The sequence below is a fragment of the Canis aureus genome, chromosome 18, assembly GCF_053574225.1.
Source record: "Canis aureus isolate CA01 chromosome 18, VMU_Caureus_v.1.0, whole genome shotgun sequence".
NCBI classification, from domain to species: Eukaryota; Metazoa; Chordata; class Mammalia; order Carnivora; family Canidae; genus Canis; species Canis aureus.
This window is the reverse complement of record NC_135628.1, coordinates 54936785-54960895: the sequence shown is the minus strand read 5'-3', so window position 1 is coordinate 54960895 and position 24111 is coordinate 54936785. Positions and strand designations below refer to the sequence as shown.

Here is a 24111-nt window from a genome sequence, read left to right as displayed (position 1 = left end):
GAGCCAAAACCATTTAGTTGTATTTTTTCTCCTCCTTTCTTTCTCTGGCTGACTTATTTCACTTAGCATAGTACTCTCGAGCTCCATCCATGTTGTTGCAAATGGCAAGATTTCATTCTTATGACTGAATAATATTCCATTGTGTGTATGTGTGTGTGTGTATATATGTATATATATGTACATGTATGTGTATGTGTGTATGTGTATATATGCCACATCTTCTTTATCCATTCATCTATGGATGGACACTTTGCTTCCATAATTTGGCTCTTGTAAATAATACTGCAATAAACAGAGGTGCATGTATCCCTTTGAATTAGTGTTTCTGTATTTTTTGGCTAAATACCCAGTAGTGCAATTACTGGGATGTAGGATGGTTCTATTTTTAATTTTTTGAAGAACCTCCATATTTTCCATGGTGGCTGCACCATGGAAACCAACAGTGCACGTGGGTTACTTTTTTTGTACACCCTCAACAACACTTGTTTATTGTGCAAAACCATTAAGTTTAATATACGAGGATATAAACACAGTTTATGTTGGGAAGGATCTTGATATGTGAGGAATTTTTATTTATTTTATTTTATTTTATTTTATTTTATTTTATTTTATTTTTTGTGAGGCCTTTTAAAAATGAATTTTTATAAGACCAAATTCTTCCAGATTATAAACTCTTGTCTTCTGGGGAAAAAAAGTAAAGATCATCATGAAACTGGATAGAGTTGGAGTAGATGGAGTGAATCTTGTAAAGTTGGGCTTTATTACACTATTTACTGGACTGCACTCTGGTTTTGCTAGATGGTCAGACTTTCTCCATAGGGTGTCATATGATGCCATATTTGTGCCCCAGTAGATACAGTGGTGGTACTGATAAGCTTGGCTTCATCATGAGTACTTTGGACTAGGTGAGCCTGAGAATCTCCAAGTGGGAGGATAACTAAGACATTACTTTTCATTTATGGACCAGAGAACTATTCCCCTTTTTTGTTGACCACCATTTACCTATCAATAATCCTTTCATCCTTTCTTTTTCTATTACTACCATTTCAGAATGTCCTTATTATCTGAGAATAACTGGCACCAGAAAACTAAGAGAATCCACTTGAAATTGAATCAAACATTTAAGACAAACAGTAAAACGTTTTTAAGAGACTTTATTAGGACTAAGTCTTGAAAAGTTTAAAAAGTCAAATCTAAGTTTGGTTTACATTATAGAATAGAAATTTGGGATATGATGCAACAGTATGTTATTTCTTAGAACAGAGATTGAATGGTAAGTTCTGCGGGAGAATCATGAAGAGAACGATTTTGGTGTGAGCATTCACGTTTTCTCAAGGGCGTTTTGTAATCTTTGGATATACAAACCATTCTCTTGAGGAGTCTGCCTCTCATGAAATCATCTCTGTTGCCTTTGACTTTCTCCGATATTAACTGTTCAAGTTAACTGTCACAGGTGAACTACATTGCATTTGTCTTTGTATTCTGTGATACTTAGCAACCTAAAAAGTGAGCAGGAATAGATGCTGGTGTTGAGGACAGAGCATTAAGTGATCACTTTGTCAGTGTTTTTATATTATGATGACCTGTGCTTCCTAATGCAGGCTGGTCACTACAGGGCTCAGAGAATGATGACTCAAGTAATTAGGGAACCCCCCCCCCATATTATGTTACAGTTAAAGCACTCAGGGGGCGCCTGGGTGGCGCAGTTGCTTAAGCATCTGACTCTTGGTTTGGGCTCAGGTCATGATCTCAGCATCATGGGATGCAGACCCAAGTCAGCCTCCTTGCTCAGCTGTTGGGGAGTCTGCTTGAGAGCCTTTTTCTCCCTAGCCCCTCTCTACCCCACACTTGCGTGTGCATGCTCTCTCTCTCAAATAAATGTTAAATAATAATAATAATAAAGCAGTCAGTATGGCTTAGTAGGCTTGATAATCAACCACATGGAGGTTTGTGTGCACTTTCCTGGCACGTAACGAGGTTATGCAACCTTGGGTAAGTTATTCATACAACCTCAGGTTCTTGATATATAATGTAGAGTAATAAAACTAACCTTTCAGAATGTCCAGGGGACTTAGAGCCCAAGTGTATAAAAGTATATAAAAGTCCTGGATAATACTTAGTGCGTGCTAACTCAAGAAATGATCCCTGTTAGAGTTCCTATTGCATTTGTGTAGTGCCTTCCAGTTTACAGAAGACTTGCACATATAATTAAGGCAGAAGAACTTAAATTTTAGCAGTCACTAAAGATTCTTAAGGTATGCGGTGAAACTAAATTTCAGATTATATTTGGTGACTGTGTGCCTGATGGATTAAACCCTATGATTTGATGGTCATTTTCTTCATGCTGTAGTTGGGTACACTGAGTAAGGTCTAAAGAAATCGCAGTTTGTTTGTTTTTTAAGATTTTATTTGTTCATGAGAGATACAGAGAGAGGCAGAGACATAGGCTGAGGGAGAAGCAGGCTACCTGCAAGGAGCCCGATGTGGAACTCAATCCCATATCCCGGACCCCTGGATCATGTCCTGAGCCAAAAGTAGACATTCAACCGCTGAGCCCCCCAGGTGTCCTAAAATTGAAGTTTTCTCGATGATCTCGAGATCATCAACCAGGTGATCCCTGGTTTGTATCTGGCAGACTTGAACCTAGAACCCCATCTTCTCACCCTTTACTGTGTTTTCCCATCACATAGGTAGTTGCTCACTGGCAGGGGAACCAATTAAAAGGCCATCATGCGTGTCCAGGAACAAAGTGACAGAGGTCTTCCATGTTTATTGGCAGTGGAAAAGGGATGGGAAGACAAAGCCAGTGGTCGCTGAAAATGAATGCTGCTCATACTTGGCTTCACGTAGAAGGGAGTCAAAGGCTGAACTTGCAAATCTCCCTGGATGGCTATACAATGAATTAAAATAAGAGTTTGTTTTGTTGTTTCCTGACTGTGTCTAAAGGAGGGACCACCCTCTCCAGATGGATATATGTAGGGATTCAAAGTAGGAGAACGTGACAAGGCTGAAAAAAACAAATGTGAGACTGAAACCCCAAAGAAGGAGCACTGAAACAATGTACTACATGTAAGTATATGCAACTGGACTTTGTGACTTTGTATTCCCAGTTCAAGACTGGACCACGTTGTTACATCGTAAATTACTAACCCTTGTACCTTCCTCAGAAATAAGAGCTGCCTGCATAGATTCTTCTGCATTTATGTGTTTGTTTCGTTGGATGGATCCTGCTGTGGCCCTGAGAGACAGACTTTGCTGGGCCCTGTTTTGTAAACAAATCTGTTCGTGCATACTTTCCACACACTTTTTTCGTGTGTGTACAACTAGCTCCACTTTTCCCTCCAGACACGCAGAAGCCTAGTAATTTAAAAGCTTGTTTTCTTTTAGAAGTATGAAGGCATCAAAGAAAAATGGGCACATGCTTTTAAAATGTGTACATCTAACCCTATATAAGGTTTTGAATCTTCATGATTTTAGCTCCATGCCATGAACTCTGCAAGTTCCTTGAAGCCCAGTACACACACAGTACTTCCAAAAGACATCTTAAAGCTGCCACAAAACTATTAATTAAATTCAGTAAATAAGGAAAGCCCTTTTTACACTTAAAGATTCTATGGGCCGTAAATGATGAATTAGTCACCCAAAACGATAAAATATTGGTTTTCCAAGAAAGGATGACTCGTCTCTTGCTTAGATTGGAATATGAATTTACAATATGTATCCATGTGGTCACTTCCTAGCTGTAGTTTTGGGGCATGTTTCACTTAATATTCCAGCAAAGTTCAAGTTTTTATGACAGGAAGTATGTGAATGGTTATGATAGGAGCAAATAACATTTGACTTTATGATTATAGTACAGGAAGTAACTTTTTATGCCAAGTAAATCTTTGGGGGAAAAAAAGTGCCGGCTTATAAATTTAACGTACATAGGTTTCCCAGAATCTTTGCTCTCTTAAGTGGAAGTAATACAAGAATGTGGTCTTACTTCTTTCTCTTCTTAACTTTTCTTGTCATCCAATGTCTTTGTTTTAGGACTGGGCGTTTTCATGTATCTTTGGTGTGACCCAACATAATATGGAACCATTCAGAAGGTTCTAAGTGAATATAATAGGGCCAGACTATAGAATACAGAGCATGAAAAGCTTTGAAGACCCTGAGTAGGAAATTTCTGTTTCCTTGAAGAGTAAATGACTTAAATCATCATTCACCATTAAGCAGAGGGGTCCCCCAAATTTTCTTACTCTTGTGGCCACATTTAATGACATTGTGGGAAATACAATTTCTTTGACATCAAAGAGTCTGCATATGAGCAAGTTTAAAGGGAAAAAAAATAGGTAGAACTTCAGTTGTGTTCCTCATAGGCAGACCTTTAATAGAGGCTTTGTTTTTCTCTGACTTAAATAATAGGGTCACCTGGGTGGCTCAGTCGGTTAAGTGTCTACCTTTGGCTCAGGTCATGATTCTGGGATTTGAGCCCCACGTCGGGCTTTCTGCTTAACAAGGAAACTACTCTCTCCCCTGCTTATGTGCTTTCTCTCTCTCAAATAAATTAATAAAATCTTTAAATAATAATAATGGAAAGAAAAGATATTTTTTCTCATCTTATCTTTTTTCTGAAGAAAGTTTGTAACTGATGCTTGTTCTAAGAACCAGTATTACACACACATGTGTCACATGAATGAATGGATTCCAGTCAGTCAGATAAAAATACCAGAGAAGTGTCTCAGAATTCCACGTGCACCCCCAACCCCCATGGACTGTGACGCAGCAACCACTCCAGGAGTTACTAGATGGAGATTCAAACTGTAACCCTGTAACCATGAGCCTCCCTTAACCACACTGATTGAAAACATAGTTTCTAAATACTTTCTATCTCTAAAACTCAGTCTCACAGATTTTGCAAAGAAGAGTAGTTTGCAATTTTTTTTTAAATTTATGATAGTCACAGAGAGAGATAAAGAGAGAGAGGCAGAGACACAGGCAGAGGGAGAAGCAGGCTCCATGCACCGGGAGCCAGACGTGGGACTCGATCCCTGGTCTCCAGGATCACGCCCTGGGCCAAAGGCAGGCGCCAAACCGCTGCGCCACCCAGGGATCCCAGTAGTTTGCAAATTAAATGAAGCTATTCTCAAAGAACAAAGGAAGGTGTTAGAGTTACCAGCACTTAGTTGTCATTAGTTTCCTTTAAATTCTGCAGAGAAAATATTTGCATGTGGCATGAGTAAAAAATCTGCCTTGAAGTATATAGTTCAAAGGTAGTTTCCTGTTTTATGTCACATGCGCCCCAGCCTGGTGTGACTGGGCAGACATGCCGATGGAAGGCTCCAGAGCAGAGTGGCCAAGCCCAGGCTCCCTGGTTTTGAATCTTCGCCTCACCATCTACTGATTGTGTGACCCTGGTCAAGTCCTTAAACTCCCTGGGATTCAGTTTCCTTGTCTATAGGCTGGGGATAATAATGGAATTTGGGAGCGAGGTAAGAATTCAGTGAGTCGGTATGTGCACAGCTCCTGGAGGTGTCTGAGCCAGCCCTGTGTGTCATTTTGCTCTTACCACTGATGATTAAACTGGCTTAAAGGGGTTGGGGCCTCTGAACCAGAGCAAAGCATAGCCAAAGGAACAGCCAAAACTCTGCAGGCCCCTCCGACTTCCCACAGTCTGGTGCCCTTCCTCTTGTGAGGCCACGTGCCCCCCCTTTCTAGAAAAGTGCCTCTAAGAGGGCACTCCTTTTCATACCGTAAAAGAAAACTTTGAGTCAGGTTGGACGTAAAGAACATTTGTTGCAGGATTTTATTTTGTTTGGGGAGAATGGGACAAGGTTGGGGGACAGCAGGCCCAGAGGTGTAGAGAGTGAACATGGAATCGGTGAACTTACCCCTGAGTGATGTCCACAGCATAGCTGAGTGCAACAAGACCTGGACAGTCTCTGTAGTTCAGTCACGCTCAAATGGACAACCCGAGAAGTAACCCTCATCAGCCCCCACAGGGCAGAGGAGTCCTACTGGGCAGCAGCTTCTTGGCAGTGGCCGCACCTGTTGGGTTCCTGTTCTATGTGTTGTCCTCCGCCCACCCCACCCCAAGCATGATCTTTATTCTGCATTGCTCTACTTTTCCTTTCTCTTCTTAAAACTGCTGCATTGGCCACCCAGGCCTTAAGAGGAACTTTCTTACAAAGCAAGGTCTGAAATGGGAACATAGTGCAGAGAAGCTTTGAGACCTGCAGACATGTGTGTGAACATGACCCAGTAGGAGGGGGAGGCTGACTTTTTAGTAAGTGAGGAAATTGGATAGTCTATTCTGATATTTGAGGAGTTGTCATTGCTTTTCCTTTCACCAAGCTCAGTAGCAATAGGATTTTTTTGAAATTGTAGGTATTTCAAATTGCTCTTACCTGTAATAGTTTCCTGTTCTTTTGACATTTTACAGAATGTTCTTCTTGCCACGGAGGAGGAAGTTCATAGGGTCTTGAGAGTGAGGACAGAAGGGTGACTGTTGGGTAGTGTTGCTGATGTGAATTAAATTCTTTTTTATTTTATTTATTTATTTATTTATTTATTTATTTATTTATTTATTTGACAGAGTGAGTGCACAAACGGGGAGCAGCAGGGAGGGGCAGAGGGAGAGGGAGAAGCAGACTCCCCACTGAGCAGGGAGCCCGATGTGAGACTCGATCCCAGAACCCAGGGATCATGACCTGAGTCAAAGGCAGACACTTAGCCAACTGCGCCATCCAGGCGCCTCTGGTGTGAATTAAAATTCTTAGCACCAATTATCAGTGCTGTTTTCATATCATGCAAGTGGTTCCCCTACTGTTGTTTTCAAAATACCCATTTGGCAAAGATTATAAAAACCTATCACCTTGGTGAAATCTTCCTTCCATAGTATAAAATACAGATGGCTTTATTAAAAATTTTCACATATATTCCTTAGCTTATTTTGAGTATTTGAAGAGAAATAAAGGAGTCGCAGTAAAAATGGCACAGTGCTACAGTGTTAGAAATTAAGGGCCAAAGCGCTGTGTCACAGGGGAGTGCCTGCATTTGATTCATTGGTCTTTAGTCCTGTTCACACTGAGTGGAAGCTTATATTTTTCTCCTCCTACCTTGAGGAGCTCTCCCTCCTGCCATTTACACCCAAGACAGGAGCACATGAACAGCCTAAAAATAAAGGGACAGGATTTTTTAAAGCTCCTCCTTCAAAATGTCTACTAGTCTCCTCAGAAAATGAGCTCTGTCACCACTGATATTCCCAAAGGTGGGATAAAAGCAATCTTTCTAAATTTGCCCAGTTGTTAAGAAATTCTACTCCACTCTGGCATAAATGATCAGGTTTGGCGAGCACCAAGAGAAATAGAAGAAGTCATATATTTTAGCCCTTTGTGGCCAGCTTTCAAAGGGTGCTCTGGTGTGAAAGCCACAGGGCCAACCTGTTAATGTGACGGAGAGTCCTATAAATAACTATGTTTCTTCCTCATCCCAAACAAATCTGAAAAAACCTTTCTTACAAACCCTGGGGATGGCACTCAGAGACTGTGTGTGTAGTGTCTCAGCGCCCCAGTGGAGAGATGATTTCCATATTTGAAATTTGGGGACAAGTGAAAAGAACTCTTAAAGGGTTAACACTCTAACCCGCTTCGGATTGGTTCACTTGAATCTTAAAATTACTTTTCTGGTCACGCGCACTGAAGGTCTAAGCATTTGTGAAATGTCTTTTTTTTCCCCTCGTCTTTCTCCCGATGCTGTTCTCTTGGCTGTCTTAATTACACAGGGGTTGAGAAACCAAATTAAAATTAGGCGTGGCTGGTAAACAGTGATCGCGTTGTATGCTTTTAGTTTTGCTTGTTGGAGTTACTTCTCATCCCTGCGTTGCTTGCCTCCCCACTTTTTTTTTTCCTTCCAAAGGAAATATCATAAGCTCTTTTAAGAAAGACTCACAGGAAGTGAGTATCCATATGCTGGTTACCCGCCAGCGACCGAACGTTGACAGGTGGAGAATACGGCTGCAGCCCTCCCAGATTTATTTGCACATTTCCACCAGAGCAGAGGATTAATCCAGGGCACATAGACCAAAGGGGGTTTTGTATGGTGAGGGAGTTAGAGGAAATTGGTCATTGCTCGTCATCTTGAGGGACAGTGATTCAGGGAGCGGGGATGGGGTCAGCAAGGCACGTGGCTGCTGTGTCTGAGGGCTCTGCTGGCTGCTTGGAGGGCAGGCTGCCTTCTAAAAATGAACGCTCCCTCCACCGCCAACAATGATTCTTTCGCAGTGAATCACTTCCAGAAATGAATAGCCACAGTTTTTTTGGAATGAACGTTGTGAAATCCCTCGCTTCTAATGGCAGGTTCAGTTGGTGGTTTTATCAGAATTTCTCAAGATCAAAACGAAACCTCCTCTTTAAAAAGAAAGAAAGTACTCTCGATACAGAAAGCAAAAGTACTTCCAGTCTCCTAAATGAAGAACTGTCACAGATCTCTGTACCTGTATTTACAGATACACGTCCATGTATCTGGCTGAATGTGTGAGTTCTCAGAACCATGGCTTCATTGCTGGTAGCTGGTGATTTCCAGTGCAGAAGGTCACTAACTACAAGAAATGTTCTATCCGGTGAGTAGGTGATGGATTCCAGTGATTATTGCTAAGCCAGGGTTCAAGGTCTTGGATTGTGGATTCAAAAGACTGCTGGCAAGATCGTAAATACTTCTGCTTTATATGGTTTAATGGACAGAATTGCAGGACTCACAGAAGCCTGTGAAGGGTTTTTCAGAATGTGGATTGATTGAATAATCATTGGGATTTTTTTTTTTTTTTTGAGTATACCAGTCCTTTTGAGGAGGAAAGGAAGTTTTACAGAAGGAAGCAGTTTGTGGGGGGCTTTTCAAGGTACAGTTACTGCTTTTCTATATTTAAAGTTATCACTCTGCCGTCTTAGGAGATAGAAGTGACTGACTACACGGTCTCAGCAGAGAAAAGTTCTGCCGACTTTTTTAAAATGAAGAGACTTCCTCCACATCTTCCTCTTAACTGGATTTTTTTTCCTTATAAATATTCACAAGGAGAAAGTATCCCATGAAGAAGGCCACCCCTCTTGGCGGTACCTGTGATGTGTCTGCCGCGGCTGGCTCGCCAGTAGCTTATCCAGGGGGCATAGGGAGGGAATTACAGTCACTGGAAACAGTGAGTGCCGTTGAAGGAAATTGTTCTCTCTCCCAAGTGGATAAGTTGTTTGACCTACTGACTCATTTCATAGGAATTGGGAAAACAACCCTAGTGTGGTTTTCATTGTTAGTCCTGGAAGATTCCAAAATCTGTGTGTCTGCAAATAAGATGAGCTGGAGCAAGGTAGTGTTGCCACTTGCTGTCTCTGCTTGCCTGTTCTCCTAATGGAATTCAATCCCATGACAAGTCCAGCCTGCGCTTCGGGGTCCTTTGTGTCCTGCTCAGTGGTGAGTATGGATGACAGCAGTTTCTGGTTTTCACGGGTTCTTCTAAATTTCTGAGTGGCATTTCATCAAAGGATAAAGCTTTTGGCAGCATCTTTTCCTGACCCATTTATGCTACGTTTCACATTTACCTGTAGGAAATGCTCGGGATGTGGTGATGATTATAAAAGATGGCATAATCTGTAGATGACAGTAGAAGTTGTGACTTAAGATAAATTGATTTTTGCAGCATGTTGTCATGAAGGCGGTTTTGATTTTGAGATATTTGTGTTAAGTGTTTTTTTTTTTTTTTGGTGATGAAGTATGGAAGAGAACAGGATCTTCTAGCAAAAATAATACAGTTAGTAAGAGCTGGTGAAAAAATACATGTTTTTGGTTAGTAACGTGTGCAGAGAAACTTCTGATTCCTGGTGGTTTGGTTTTAAACCAATGTTATCAAATAAGTTAGAGGTATCAAAAGAGGACAAAGAAAGTATATCAAACTTTGTGAAAAGTGGAAACTCAGATATTTGGAGTGACTGATACTTGAAGTGTTCGATTATTGCTTCTGTATTATTTTGTATATGCTGGATTTCCTAAATCACAACCTTAAGTCCTGTTCTTCGTTGATGCAAAAGATGCTTAATGTATAATTACTGTAGAATTTCTCTTTCTCAATGGCAGAGTAGAAAGTTGAATCATTCTGGTGCTGCTTCTTCAGTTTACTGCTTTATTATGTCTGAGTGCCTTAGAGCTGGGGTTCTTAGCCTTTTGGAGGTGTTGGACCCCTTTGAAATTATGATGGAAGCCACGAATCTTTTGCTACATTCATACACAAGCATTTGCCTGTGTTTTCGAGGTATTTGAGCTCAGTGAGGCTCATCTGTGGCCCCCAGGTTAAGGACACCAGCCCAGAGTCAGACCTTATGTTTCTGCCGTGATTTCTTGAGCTTCCCAGTAGATACTCTGACTTAAAAGAGGAGCCATCCAAGTCAGAAAGAAGTTATTCTCTGTTTGCTAGGTCGGGGGTAGGAGGGGGCAAAGATTGAAAAAAAAGGAAAGATGAAGAAAATACGTAACTAATGTTAAATAAAAAGAATGCATAATATTCTCAAAACTTCCAAATGGATATTATCCATGAAATCTGTAGTGTGTGTTGTGAATTCTGGTATAGACTTTAAGACTCACAGTTAACAGTCGGGGTGAGTTTTTCTCATACAAAATGAAATCTCTTTTCTTTCTTTTGCCTTTTCCATTGTGTATGTTACCAAATTAGACGAGACTACAAATCATCTGAACTCCAGATATAGAATTAAAAACTATTGTAACAAACTGGAAAATTATTCTCCTTGAGCACAAGAAATCTGGTGGAGATAGATGGAAGGTGGTTTAGTTGAGTACAGAAAAAAAACATTTAGAAGAACTGTAGCCTTACTGCCCATCAAGTAAATTCAAGCTCGTACTGTAAGGCTGTTGTGGAAAAAAATAGACATGAATCTTGGGTGTATTAACAGAAGTATGACATAAAAGGGTAAGAAAACAAGACTTGCATTAGTCACACTCGTTATTGTGTCCAATTTCAGTCACGTTTGAAAAGAGATTTTGGGTAACTGTGAAGAGCAGACACACAAGCAACAGAAGTTACACATCCTTCTAGCAAAGGATGAAGTGACTGGGAGTTTCAGTCCGAAAAAAGCTAAGGGGTTCCTTGCTAATGGTCTGTGTGAGTAATAAGAGCCTGATTTATCTTTCTATCCCTGGTAGCTCACACACTGCCTTGCTTTCACAAAATTGCAGTTCCTTAAATGACTGTCCCGTGTGGGGACGTTGGTGACACTTCTTTGATAGGCTGGGGTAGGAGCAAATGGACTCCAATAAAACCAAAGCGATATTGTAAGAACATAAGGCCTATAATAAATAAACGTGTTGGCTGATGAATAGATAAGAGAGACCTCCTCAATTGCCACGATGATCAAGTAGAGGAGAGGCAAGTGGAGGGAAGTGGTGAAATCTTGGGATCTTTCCCAAGATGAGAATAGGTAACTATGTCTGAGATGGGGGGAAAGCATTTCTTCACTCATTCCACAAACACTGAGGGCCTCCTTTGCTAGGTGCTCACCTTCTGGGAGAGGAGGCAAAGGTACAAAACCGGGGATCACCGTATACAGTTAGTGCTGTGGTTGCATAAAATCAGCACACTATGGGACCTGGTGACACTTCGTGACGAAGGTGATGTCTGATTGGACTCTTGCAGGATAAACCTTCAAGGAGTTAGCCGAGAGTTAGCCAGAGAAGGGAGGCAAGCGTAGTGGCGAGGCACTGGGCCAGAGGCTGTGAGGTCCGGTGGAGGGTGTGAGAGAGGAGCAGTGAGAGGAGGTGAAGCCGGAGCCACACCACATCTGCCTGAAGGTCTCTGTCCGGGAGGGTGAAGGGGGAAAAGTGGAAAGGTGGCCCAGGCTGCCTGGAAGAGAATGAGTGGAGGGGAGGGAGGCAGGGCCCGGCAGGCAAGGCAGGGAGGCCTGACTGCAAGAGAGCTGCTCCGGCCGGAGCCCTCAGCAGGGAGACCATGAGGATGCCCAGGACAGCAGATTCGGGGTGGGGGTTAGCGAGGTGGGAAAGGGGAGAGAGGTGATGAGGTGAGGCGAGGAAGTGGCATCATTCACCATAAGGTGAGATACGAGAGGAGCCGCAGGTCTGAGGGAAGAGAAGGCAGTGTTCGCACGTGGCAGAGTGCCCTCAGACACGCGGTGTGTAGGACCCTGGGACCCTGGGAAAGTGGCAAGCTGGCTTGTATGGATTTGGACCCAGACGTCCAGCCTAAAGCCATTCTCTTACTGGTGGTCTTGATTCGGATGAGACCGGTTTTGAAAGCAGCGGATCACTCATCCAAAGTTTATATGGTATTTGGGTTTTTTTTTTCTAACTCGTGTAGTAAAACTTCTTTAAAATACAAAATAGAATAAAGAAGAAATATAAATTATCTCTGGTTTCCTCACCCAAAGCTCTGTTAACGTGTGTATTTCCCTTCAAGACTTTCCTGCACACACACAGCTTACAGAATTGGCATCATTCTGTATAGGAACTTTTATATCCCATTTCGTAAATTTTCTCCAAGTGTTTAAAAATGCTTTAAGAACATTTTAACAGTGCAAAATTTGAGAGTGTTTAGTTAGCTTCCTTTTTTTTTTCCTTTAGAGAGACAGTGAGCAAGCAGGGGGAGGAGCAGAAGGAAGGAGACAAGCCAATTCCCTGCTGAGCAGGGAGCCCGATGTGGGGCTCCATCTTAAGACCCTGAGATCATGACTTGAGCTGAAGTCGAGTCAGATGCCTAACCAACTAAGCCACTCAGGGGCCTTGGGCTTCCATTTTTTATAAAAGCCAATTTTACGTTATAATGATTATCTTTTTAAATACATGAGTCTTGGCCATTTTTCATTAAAATATATTTAAATAATTAATGATATTAATATTAAAACATTGATAATATATTACTACAAAATAAGAATGTATTAATATTAAATAATATATTAAAATATTTCCTTAGAGATTTCTTGCAGTGAGTTTATTAAGTTGAGGGAATTAAAACTTATTTATTTATTTATCTCATTTTAAGTAGGCTTTCATGTCCAACATGGGACTTGAACTCACAATCCTGAGACTGAGAGTCACATACATGCGCTACTGACTGAGCCAGGCAACCACCCCAGAATTAAACTTTTTAAAGGTTCTTGAGAACCCTTGCCAAATTGTTTCCTAGAAGGCTTTGTAGCGAGTTACCCACATTCTAGCAATGAATGAAATGCCCTTCATCCATCCTGAGTATTATCTTTGAGAGAAAAATGTTACACTATTTTTGGCTCATTTATTTGACAGCTTTTTTTTTTTTTTTTTTTCTTTTTAAAGTAGTGCTACATCCAGCGCATGGAGCCCAGTGTGGGGCTCGAACTCACAACCCGGAGATGTGAGCTCTGAGCCGAGGTCAAGAGGCCTGAGCCACCCTAGGGCCCCTAGGCAGCTGTTTGTTGGCTGCCTACTCTGTGCTAGGTACATGGCATTCTGTAGTTGGCTTCCAGGAAAAGTTAACTTTTTCCTGTGTTTATTAATCCATTGTGTCTTCTTGTAAATTTCTGTTCATGTCCTTTATCATCTCCTCTATCAAAGTGTGACTGTTCTTACAATTTTCTTACACTTTGAGGGACGTGTGTGTGTGTGTGTGTGTGTGTTAGTGATATTAGGGCAAATATTTTTCTTAGCTTCTTTGATTTTCAATTTTGCGTATGATTCTTTCAAGACAGAGAATGTTTACATTCTATTTAGTTAAATAAGTGATTTTTTATAACGTTTGTTTGTTTATTTATTTATTTATTTATTTATTTATTTATGAGAGAAAGAGAGAGAGAGGCAGAGACACAGGCAGAGGGAGAAGCAGGCTCCATGCAGGGAGCCCGACTGGGACTTGATCCTGGGTCTGTAGGATCAGGCCCTGGGCTGAAGGCGACGCTAAACCGCTGAGCCACCCGGGCTGCCCCTAAATCTAAATAAGTGATTTTTATCAGTTTTTTTTTCTGTGTGATTCTCTCCTGTTAACATGGGTTTAGGAATTCCCACCCAGAAATTAAAAGATACTCTTCTGATTAAAAAAAAAAAAATCCCTTTTTTATATTAAACTCACCAAGTTAGAAGTAAAGTGTAAAGGATTTTTTTTCATGTAGTCCATCCCGCAGCATCTTATATGGAGTCACTTGTCTTTCTCTAGTTAATTTTTTATGCTTCCTTTATTTTATACTTCAAGACCTTTTAGTGTTATATTTAGCTGTAAGAGTACACGAATTTTGAGGGATATTGGTACCTGAGTGGAGGGTGTGATAATACTTTTTTCCAACATTTTATTACTAAAAGTCTCAAGTCTACAGTGAGGTTAAAATAATTTTACAGTGACCCCCCCACACACACCAACTGGACTCTACAATTAATATTTTACCATTTTTTCCCTTTATCATTGGTCTGTTCGTGTGACAATTTTTAAAACTCCTGAATCATGATTTGAATTCAAGTGGAGTATCAGACATTTTCTTCCATTCTGTTTTTTTCTCTAATTGGTAGGTTTGATTGCCAAGAAACTTTCAGCTACTTATGATGGTCACTATTTTACTGTACTAATATAACAAATACGAAGAGAAGCTGCTTTCCAAGATATGTTTTGGTAATCTAATTTTATGAATATGTCTTGATTTGTAAGGCTTAAGACTATTATTCACATACGATGAATTTATTTTTCAAATACAACTCCCTCTTATGGGCTCCATCCTCCCATATGCAATACACTTGCTTTTTGTTCTTTTGGTTGGAGCTGAAGAGTATACATAAGAGAGGACGAGAAGGGCACACGGTAGACACTGGGTTGCTTGTAGAAGTCTGGTGAGTGGGCCGTGTCCAAGCTAGCAAAGGGGCTGCCTGGGCACAGCAGGCTTTATAAGAAAACTTTTTTTTTTTTTTTTTTTAATTTATGATAGACACAGAGAGAGAGAGAGAGAGGCAGAGACACACACAGGAGGAGGGAGAAGCAGGCTCCACGCCGGGAGCCTGATGTGGGACTCGATCCCGGGACTCCAGGACCACGCCCCGGGCCAAAGTCAGGCGCTAAACCGCTGAGCCACCCAGGGATCCCCTTTATAAGAAAACTTTTGCCAGAGTCAGGTCACTTTCCAAGTGCCATCATCAGGCTCTGCTGTGGGAGCCCTTAGCATAAAGGCCGCTTTGCCCAGGGCAGCTTATCACCCCAAACCTTGCCTACGAATGTTTGTTTGGCATTGTGTGTCCCTGGTTCATAGTGAGTGATCAGGTCAAACCTTAGCTCAGGGTCACCTCCTCCAGCCTAATTGATGAGCTCCCTAAATTCCCATGAGTATTTGAGGCCTGATAGCACCCTGGCTTAGAGATGGGCTCGCAGCTGTATCTTACAGTAAACTGACCTACCACATCTGCCTCTCAGCACGGCATAACAACTGGTTGAATGGAAGATGCACAGCCTGATTAAAATTAGACTCACCTTATGGTTGGTCACCACCAAACATTAATGGTGTTTTAATTTTTGTACTGTTTTTACCCCCATCTGAGCTTCAATTTTACTGTTTATAATAAAATGAGTTGATTTTATTTATGTGGAAAAATTTTTTTCTTCACTTAAAATCTGTAATAAATTTTAATCTACAACAGTGAATATAGGTCAGTTTCCACCCCTTTTTCAAAAATCTGGGAAGGTCGTTTTTTGTTTTTTTGTTTTGTTTTGTTTTTTTCAGTTTCTCTGAATAATGCTTTCCAAGGTATGACCACTGATGAAGTTCACCAGACTCTGAGATCTAGGGCTAGAATGTTAAAGCCGTTAGCTCCTGTGCAAGGGATGAGGGGGCCTTCCTGAGATCATTCAGAGGAAGCCTTACTCACAGGAAGCCGATTAGCTGACTGGCTGCTTACTGAGCACATTCCCCCTTGACCTCCAGGAGACTCACTCTGTGGTGGTCCAGTGTCAGCCCTGTTCTAAATTTCATGTTCTCGGTGAGCAGTGCTGTAGTATTTTAGAATTCTGGCCAACTTGAATGCTTAGCATTGAAGGACCAGCTTTACTGAAAAAATTTAACATAACCTAAATTGGTATTCTTGTAACATCCGCATTCAAAAGAGGCATCCTGTTTGAGTGAATGATTTTCAGAAAAACAGTGAAATAAGCTGCATTTAAGAGTCAGCTTGCTGCTTCCCAAACCTGCCAAGCTGTTTCCTGTTACCCTGTCTTTGAGAAGCAGCTCTGTGTCCTTACCCGTGCCCTCGTCTCTCGCCCAGAGGAGCCCTACCATGCTACCCACTCTCAGCCCAGGGCTGCCTTTCATGCTGTAGATAGGCCAATACTAGCAGCTTGAGGTTACTTGGTGTTCATGAATTTGCCAGGAGCAAGGGAGAGCAGTTAGAAAGCGCGACTGTAACCTGCCATTTTCCTTACAGTGAAAAGCGTGAAGAAGACTGACTCTTCCCACCATTCACTACCGTGCTGGGCATCAAGTTTCTGAATCATCTCCTCGGTCCACAGCTTGTTTTAAGGTTTCGCTTCCAGGCTAGATGTGCAGGAAGTAAGACTGTGAGATCATAAATGCTACCGAGTGAGTATGAAGTTCATTTACCAGATCCCAGAATGTTAGCCTTGGGAGTCCCGAGGAGGCCACTTTACAAGTGAGTCACACCTGTGTTGGAACCTAGTGTCTGCAAAGGTGTTAACATGCCAAAGATATAAATAACTTTAAGATGAGTTTAAATTAAAACATAAAGTTTAGACATAGTCACAGGCAATGGGATTGTTGAATAGGTTAGGAAGGAAGATATGAGATATTTGTGGTAGTTCCTTTAACTTTTAACATAGCTACCATGAAGAGAAGGCGCTCATGAAATATTCCTTACTCTGAAGAATTTTTTTAAAAAGTCGACATGGGGCCCAGAAATAGTGTTTTCGATAGAGGAGGAATATTTTCCAGCATAGCATTCTTTAATGGGCTGATTTAACTGTGAGCCCTCTCCTATGAAACTGAGGTATCCCTACTATCGTTGAGAAAGTGTCAGTGACCTGTGATGTAATACAGGCCATGATGTAATACAGGCAATACAGGTTGGCCATGACCAACCTAGAACGCCAGGTCACTGTAGTTGCATTTCCTGTGGCATCCATGTTCTGGGGTCAGGGATCATTCATTTCTGTATTCAGGTCTCCACTCTTTCACTCATGTCAACTGGAGGCGAGTGTACATCTGCTCCAGCACAGATGCAGGAGACTCATGATGCCAGTAGTAACAGCAGTAGCTAGCACTGTTGCCTGAGCATCATCTGTGCTCAGGCTGTGCCAAGTCCTCCACTTGGTCATCTGCTTTAGTAAACATTCCTATGAGGCAGGTGCTATCGTCATACCCACTTTTCTGATGGAAAACTAAGGCTTGGAGAAGTTAAGTCATTTCTCCCAAGATCATGTAGCTGGTAAGTGGGGGACCCAAGATGCAGATCACAGTAGCCCGGCTCCTAAGCCCCAAGCACTTAGTTTGTGTCATTTTCAGTTTCCATAAATGATTCCTATTTTAGAGCCATTTCTATCTTTTGGGGCCAATCAACTTCATGTAGTCAATTGTCTGTTGTGGTGCATCCCCCACAGTTGGGCTTTCCAGTGCCATACCTTATTCTAAATCACCTGGTTACAGCTTGTTTTTAATGGTGCATATTAGCACAGCCCACCCCCATGACTCCAGCAAATGTGCTGGAGGTGATGAGAGAGTAGGTCCAAAAAAGGTAACTAACAAAGCAGATATCCCATCTTTTGAAAAAACCAACTTGGCATGGCCCTTGATGGAAGCCCCTTTGTTTTATTTTTGGAAATGAATAGGAGCTTGTTAATGTACCTTCCAGTAAACTCAGGTCTGCTGTCAGGACCCCAAAATCTGTTGTCCCAGATATTATTGCTAAGTTGGCTGCACAGTGCCTCATCAGGGAAAGCTACTTTTCCACAGTGAGGCACGGAGGCCCTGTGTGCTCTGCTCTCATCTCTTGGTATTCCCCCCAACTTTACCCCTATTCTGTGGTCTCTGGACCAGCCAAATGAAGCTGGTCATGCTTGCCCTTTACATAGAAGCTTTCTTTCGCTCTGTTCTTAGCCAATCACTACTCTTCCTTTCAGGTGAATCCTCCTCCAGGTCCTCCAGGTAGCCTCCCCTGACTGCTCAGGACCTGCATGCTTCCCCAGCATGCTGTGCTTACTCTTTGTGCATGTATCATACTAGGCTCCAACTTCTGTCTCTTGTCTGTCTTTCCTGGTTTGCACTGACACTGTGAGAGCCAGGATTAGTACTATTTACTTTTGGATAAACACCCTGACACACAAGACAGTGCCTGACAGTGGCAGACATTGAACAAGTGTTGGAATGAGAGAGAGGTAGAAACGACATACTTGATGACAATGGAAAATAATTCATGCAGGATCTCATATTTGCAGATTATAAGGTACTTTCATATACATGACGTTAATGAATCCTAACAGCAACTCTTGGAAGTCAGTTTCTTGATTCCCTATTGTACTAACCTGGAAACATCTGCTTGCCCCGGTGCCTGTACATGGTTAGTATAGTAATCCCCACTTACCTGCTGGGGGAATGTGTTCTAGGACCCCAAGAGGATGCCTGAAACCGTGGATAGTACCAAATCCCTAACTACTGTGTTTTTTTCCTGTACATACAAAGCTATGATAAACTTTATAAATTAGACTCAGTAAGAGATTAACAACAGTAACTAACAATAAGTTAGAATAATTATAATAATATACTATAATAAAAGTTAGTTAAATGCTGCTTTTATCTCAAAATACCTTATTGTGGGCCCCTGGGTAGCTCAGTCAGTTAAGCATCTCAGATCATGATCTCTGGGTCCTGGGATCCAGCCCCTCGTTGTCAGGCTCCCTGCTCGGTGGGGAGTCTGCCTCCCCCTCGGCTCCTCTTGCTCTCTCCCTCCCCCCCCCCAATAAATAAGATCTTTAAAAAAATATCTTTACTGCACTCACCCTTCTTGCAATGATGTGAGACGATAAAATGGATTTGTGGTGAGATGCTGTGGGGTGAATGACATAAGGCGCTGGTGACATAGCCTTCGGCTGTCATTGACCTTGTGATGATAAGTCAGAAGGAAGATCATCAGCTTCCAGACTGAGGGTGACCACGGGTCACTGAGACCATGGGTAGCTGGAAAGTGAAACCATGGAGAAGGGTGAGGACTACCGGATTTCAGCCTTGGTCTTCTGACCCCAGATCTTACACTCTAATGTACCGTGTGAATATCTCGAGGCCAGCCAGTAACACAGGTGTGTTAGAGTCTTTAACAAAAACAGTGTCTTTCTTGTCCTAACCAGCAAGATCCAGAGGGAGAATCAACAGACTTTCACTTCTCTCCTTCCACCCTGTGACATCCTTCTACCTTCCCAATGAGAGCCTCACACTGACATGTGATAGATTCTTTCCAAGTGTCAAGGTGCTGACAGTGAATCTTGTGTTTGTATTCAGACCAGGCTGGCTGCAGCCCTTCTTCCCCTTGGGGTTGGAGCTTTGTGGAAAAGTGGAGAGAGCTGGGGGAGTTCAAGTGAAGTCCCTGAGCGAGCCAGCGAGCGTGTTGAATATGTAAGCTTGTGGTGTGTTGGGGAGTGAGAAATAAGGGTGAGATGTGTGTGTTCCCCGGGGAAGCGAGAAAGTGAGCCACAGAGGATGTGAGTGGGGGGCTGGTGGGATTGGCAAGGAAGATGTTGCTGGCTGGAGGGGCGGTATCATTGAACAGATCCTAATAATAGACTGGGGTGCTTTCCACAGGCCTGCAGGGGAGCAGAGTGGAAGCAGGGAAGCTGGCAGCATCTGTGGACACACAGAGCTAGATGTGAATGACTTACCTGGGATGCAGGGCCTGTGTCATCACCACAGGCAGGGAGCCCCAGCAATAGTGTGTGCTCAGAGGAGGGGGAGAGAGAGATTGTGGGCAGCATTTCCTAAGCTATAAAATTCGGGATTTCTTCTTCAACCCTGCTCTGTTCTAGGTATTCCCGGTGCTGTTACCAAGGGAGGAATTTTCTATTTTTTAAAGATTTTATTTATTTGTTCATATGAGACAGAGAGAGGCAGAGACACAGGCAGAGGGAGAAGCAGGCTCCATGCAGGGAGCCCCACGTGGAACTCGATCCGAGGTCTCCAGGATCACGCCCTGGGCTGAAGGCAGATGCTCAACCACCGAGCCACCCAGGTGCCCCCAGGGAGGAATTTTTAATTTCATAGAGAAGTTAATTTTGCCACCACAGTTGAACATTAGGCCAAGTTCATAAATCCTTTCAGCAATTGTTTGGGAGTGTCAGTTGTGAACTTCTCCTTTTAGACCTGGTTATTTGCAGTCAGATATACTAGCATTCATTATGGTTTTATTGGGCGAGGGAGAGGGGAAGGTCAGAGACAGATGGAGATGTGGTTAGAGGCACCTCCTATAGGTCATTCAGAGATCAGAGCAGCTCAGGGAGGTCAGAAGAGGCTGGTGTCATTGTTCATTCACTCATCAAAGCTTTCGAGAGTATCTACGGTGTGCCAGTCACCAATTGGCACCCATATGATGATGGTGGTGGTGGTAGTGATTAAAAAAACAAGCGTGATCTCTGTCATCATGGAAGCTAAGGAAGTGCCCAGAAGAGCAGTCCAGTAAAAAAAAAAAAAAAAAAACCCGGGCAGCCTGGGTGGCTCAGCAGTTTAGCACCGCCTTCAGCCCAGGGTGTGATCCTGGAGACCCGGGATTGAGTCCTGCGGTGGGCTCCCTGCATAGAGCCTGCTTCTCCCTCTGCCTGTGTCTCTGCCTCTGTGTGTGTGTCTCTCATGAATAAATAAATAAAATCTTTAAAACAAAACTCAGGCGGGGATCCCTGGGTGGCTCAGCGGTTTAGCGTCTGCCTTTGGCCCAGGGCGCGATCCTGGATCCCCCAGGATCGAGTCCCGCGTCGGGCTCCCAGCATGGAGCCTGCTTCTCCCTCCTCCTGTGTCTCTGCCTCTCATAAATAAATAAATAAGTAAACAAACAAACAAACTCAGGCTACATGCTGTGAGGGAAAAGGTGCTCCAAGATGAAAGGGGGCTTCGTTTTGAGCAGTTCTCTGAGGAGGTAATTTCTAAGGTGAGTGGGAGCCAAAGGTTGAGAAAGGAGTGCGTGGGTGGAGGAGTTGGGGGTGAAGGTTCCAAGCGTGGAGGACAGCATGTGTAAGAGGCTCTGGAGTGGGGACATGTTTGGCCTTTGAGGATGAAGACAGGTGTGGCCCAGGATGAGGGTGGGCAAGGCCAGCAGGTATGGCCCCTCAGAGGCCTTGGGTTTGTTCGGCTGCTGCTCTGGAAGGCGTCAATCTCAGAAGTCTCCTGGGGTCTCTTCATAACCCTGTGAGTGTCCCCAGCCCAGGGCATCCCTCAGGCTCTTAGGAAAGCGCCCCCCACCAAAAAAAGGGGAAAGCCCTCACCCCAAGAGACTGCTTGCTGCTCTCCTCTTCCTGTTAATGTCACTTGTTAAGGAGAATAAACAAAAACGTAATAGTGAAAGCAGATTTTAGTGAACTTGAAACCAGGAGTCATTTCAGGTGCTAAAAAGCATGAAAAATAGGCCCACGGGACCATAAAATGACTTTAAATGGATGGGGTGAGCTCTGCCGTGGCTCCCACATGCAGGTCTTGTGGGTTAAAGACCTGGGTGGTGAGCACGGCAGGGCAGTAGGAGTAAAGAACACAGTGTTGGCTCTTCTGAAAGTGAAACCTGCAGAGCTGGCCCCCCACAATTCTGGGGAAGGTCGTCCCCTGCATTCAATGAACCTGCTTCCTCTGGGACGGTCACGGGGCCCTCTTTCTAATTTTAAACTTCTGCAAGTTTGGGGATCCCAAGGGAGCATCCGGGTGGCCTCAGGCCCTGCCTGCCTCTCATGAGCCCCTCACCCCTCTCCTGCTGCAAAGCTGCCTCCCCCCAGAGCCTCCGTTTGCCTGTGATGCCCACCTGTGACATGGATGGGGGTGCGGAGGACAAGCAAGCAAGGCTCCTTCCCTCTGGCCCCGTGTGCTCTGTGAACCACCTCTGCCCCTGGTTTAGAGAAATGAACTTTGAACTTTTTAGGGTGGGGGCTAGAAGGAAGAGAGTACTGGAACGTGTTGTGTAAACACTGTGGTTCTGATCTTTCTAATCTTTTACTACCTGTAGGGACAGGTGGATGCAGCAAAGCTGCTGGCAGGAAAAGCTGATTTTTTTTTTTCAAGGCTATGGGTTATGCAATAGAGCAGGATATCTTTGAAGCTGCAGGAGGAGGTCAGAGCACCTTGTCCACAGGCATATTATGCACAAGTTTTCCTTTATAAGATTTAATTTGCTTGAGTATCCTTAGGAACTTCGGTGCCAGCAATTTAGTTGGATCTCTGGAGTGAGTTGTTCTCACCGGTCCAGAGTGAAAGCAATCAATCCTTTTTTTTAAGGAAAAAAAAAAAAAGGACTCTATTTTCCAAGTGTTCTGGAGATGCCAATCTGAAGCAGTTCTTTCCAACAGCTGTTTTTTGAGTAGGACATTGCTATGTCATAGTCTATAACCTCGTGCTTACATCTGAGAATATTCACTCTGTGTCCAGAAGTGGAGGTAGACGGTGGTTTAGCAGGTTCTGTGGACCAGGCAATGCTGAGCTTGCGTCTGGGACAGTGACCAGACAGATGAAAGGAGAAGTAAGAGATATTTTTAGTGCATCAGGGCTGCTTGGAAACACTGGTTCCCGCTGTTCCCCCCCCCCCCCAGCCCCCAAGTAATTCCAGCAGGGTGTTCAGCGGTAAGTGCATCTGCTCTAATTTAGAATATAACGCATTTCACTTCCATATTCTACTTCAGAATATTCATGAGGGCTGTGGGTTGCTGACTTGACAAAGGAGTAGCTTTGACACCCACACTATGGGCTTGGTTTTTAGGGTCCCTCCATGCAGCCCAAATGTGTGATGTTACTGCAGATGGCCTCCAGGGGGGCTCCCCGTGTCCTGCTGTGACCTGGAGACCACCCCCCTGCCTCAGAAGAGGAGTTTTCCCTGGAAGTTGGCGCCTGAGGACCCGGTTTGCTCTGTTGCTCTTTTCCTGTGAGGCGATTCAAACAGGTGTTACAGTTCTGATATTGAGAACAGCGTGACCTCTGCGATTGGGTTCTTCTCGCTTATGGTGTGCTGATTTAAACCACTGGCAATGTTAAGTCAACTAAAAACCTCAGTGAGGGGCGCCTGGGTGGCTCAGCGGTTTGGTGCCTGCCTTTGGCCCAGGGCGTGATCCTGGAGTCCCACATCGGGCTCCCTGCGTGGAGCCTGCTTCTTCCTCTGCCTATGTCTCTGCCTCTCTCTCTCTGTGTCTCTCATGAATAAATAAATAGTCTTTAAAAAAAAAAAAAACCTCAGTGAGGTTATAAATTGTACAGCTTAAGGGGAGTTGATGGAAGGAATCCTGTCTGGGGTGGAGGGACCCTCTCCAGAATCCCTTTGAAGACCACAGGGCCTTAAGTGTGAGTCGATTTCCGTACAAGGGAAGGCTTCTCTTAGGGAGCTTCTACTTGGCTGACGCATGTTTTGATTGAGGCTCTGTCTGTCTGTCCTGGCTATCGAGCATAGAAGAAACAGCACGTGAAGGAAGCACTGGGGTTGGGACCAGGAGGCCAGAGTGTGGCCTCGTCCTCCCACACCTCACATCCATCCCACCCCCAGTGCCCCTTGTGGTTGTGCGGGTTACCTGGCCTCACTCTGCCCACTGACAAGGTGAGGCGGCAGGGTGCTGGGTCTGAATCCCGGCTCTGCCACTTACTAGCTGCGTGCCTCTGGGCGCCTGCAGTTACTGAATGTCTCCGTGCCTCGGTTTCCTCACCCACGAATTGAGAATGGTCATAGTACCCATCTCACGGGGCCACTGCGAGGGTCGAACGGGTAGTAAGTGAAATGCCCGGAAGGCACTGCAGAGTGACACCGTGCTCCAGGTTACGGAATCTACGGCTCTGTCTCCCGGTGCTTCAGGCTGTTCTGCTCCTGAGCGGCAGGTACTAAGTGGCCGACACGTTCACAGGAGAGCCAGTCAGAGCGAAGGATGGACCAGGGAAGCTGAAGGGGCAGGCGGTC

At 43.7% G+C, this 24111-nt stretch overlaps 1 protein-coding gene across 1 annotated transcript in view; it reads left to right on the top strand.

Annotated features, from left to right (window-relative positions):
- The window catches only part of LOC144289109 (uncharacterized), a 199178-nt gene extending 175781 nt beyond the window's left edge, over positions 1-23397 (top strand). Inside the window, exons 7-10 of the mRNA XM_077857375.1 lie at positions 2691-3069; positions 8489-9441; positions 16414-16568; positions 22933-23397. The gene's annotated coding sequence lies outside the window, so the exon portion shown is untranslated. The remainder of the gene's footprint in view (positions 1-2690; positions 3070-8488; positions 9442-16413; positions 16569-22932) is intronic.
- The last annotated feature ends 714 nt before the right edge of the window (positions 23398-24111 follow it).